Raw genomic sequence first — 1,825 nt, forward strand, 5'->3', positions numbered from 1 at the left:
ATGTGGGATCCTCCCGGACCAGGGCACGAACCCGTGTCCTCTGCATCGGCAGGCGGACTCTCAACCACTGCGCCACCAGGGAAGCCCAACAACAATTCAGTTTTTAAAAAATTATTTTTGTCTTACTGATTAAAAAAAAACATATCAGGACAAATTTTCCACATAAACCACAAGAATTATCTTCTGGAAGGAGCATGCAAAACACCTTTTACTATGTAATGCAAGAAAAAAAAAGTCAGATAAGGGAATTCTCCTTAGAAACTTCGTGATATCTGCCACTCCCACATCGCTTTTTGAAGGATTTCTTAAATATAAAATGCTTTTGTACTTTACACTGTGGCTTTGCCAATGCTCAATGGTCTGGACAGCCAAGTGCACAATGACAGGTGAACAAAGAGATTCTAAATTACCTAGTGACTGATTGAACTAATTAAATGGGGGCAGGGGTTAAATTTTGACCTAGAGATTTAACAGGAAGTGAATTAATGCAGACTCAAAGAAACATACACAGAAGGGGCAGAAAATCGAAGGTTTGAAACCTCAGAAACCTAGGTAAGCAAAAACCGCAAAGTGGAACAATAGAAGAGAGAGTAGAGGGGCACTGAAAGAAGGAGCAGACATAAATGCAGAAACAGAAGTAATTGAATCACTTGTCTTGGGAACTATAGAGCTCTCGGCATTGGACACCCGCTGGTGAAGTGAGGTATGTAATGCAACCTAAATAGAATTATTCAACTTCATTATACATGAAGCTATGCAGCCATTGAGACTTTCTATAGTTCTTTCTTACTCCTCTGAGTGGCTTTAAACCAATCTTCCATTAACTGAAATAACGAGAACATATCTCTTACTGGAAACAGCTGACAATCCTCATGCAAATGGCAAAAATTTTTTTTGAGTGGTCAGTTTTGATTTCTAAAGGAAGATTTTAATTACATTCTTCTTTAATTCTTGATGATAATAAGTCAGAATATTTTCACTGTTTATTATTACTACTCCATCTTGTGAAAAAATGTATTTTTCTTGCAGATGAGATAAGAGATACAGAGGGGTAGAGTACTTTGCCCAAATCCTCATGACAATTGAGAAGAGGGGTGCATGCACGAATATGAGGGCACAGGATTATTTACAAAAATGAGAATATATGCCACAAGTTGTTCTAAATTACTGTTTTTATCAATAATGTTATATGAGTATCCTTCAAGTGAGTACACAGATTTTATCCTCTATCTTGTTAACTGCTGAAGAGTATTCCATATCATTGAAGCATTAGGATTTATTTAACCATTTTACTGAAAGCATGTTTATTATTTCCAGTTTTTTACTCTTGAAAATGTACTAGGATGTTGAGTGGGACTTTTCTTATTATTTTGATACAAATCTGAAGACAAAGAAGAGCTAAGTAAGTCATACTCTGCAGAAAACTACAAAAATCTGGAACCAGACTCTCTCTTAAGATAATTTAGAACCGGCTCAATCCTTCCTGAGAATGAGTACTAAAAAGAAGAATGAAAGAATCATTGGATTTGTGTGTTGTCAGCTTAAAAAAGATTACTATAGCATCTCGGAGGGATAAAATGCTGGAGTAGAAGGACCCTGAGCTCACCTCCTCTCACAAGCACACCAAAATCACAACTAACTGCTGAATAATCATTGATACAAAAGACTGGAACCTACCATAAAACATATTCTAAGTCCAAAGACACAAAGAAGAAACCACAACAAGATGGAGGGGGGCACTTGCAGTATAATCAAATCCCATACCACCCAGGTGGGTGACCCACAAACTGGAGAACAATTATATTGCAGATGCTCTCCCACACCA

This window comes from Orcinus orca, chromosome 2 (genome assembly GCF_937001465.1).
Source record: "Orcinus orca chromosome 2, mOrcOrc1.1, whole genome shotgun sequence".
Classification (NCBI taxonomy): Eukaryota; Metazoa; Chordata; class Mammalia; order Artiodactyla; family Delphinidae; genus Orcinus; species Orcinus orca.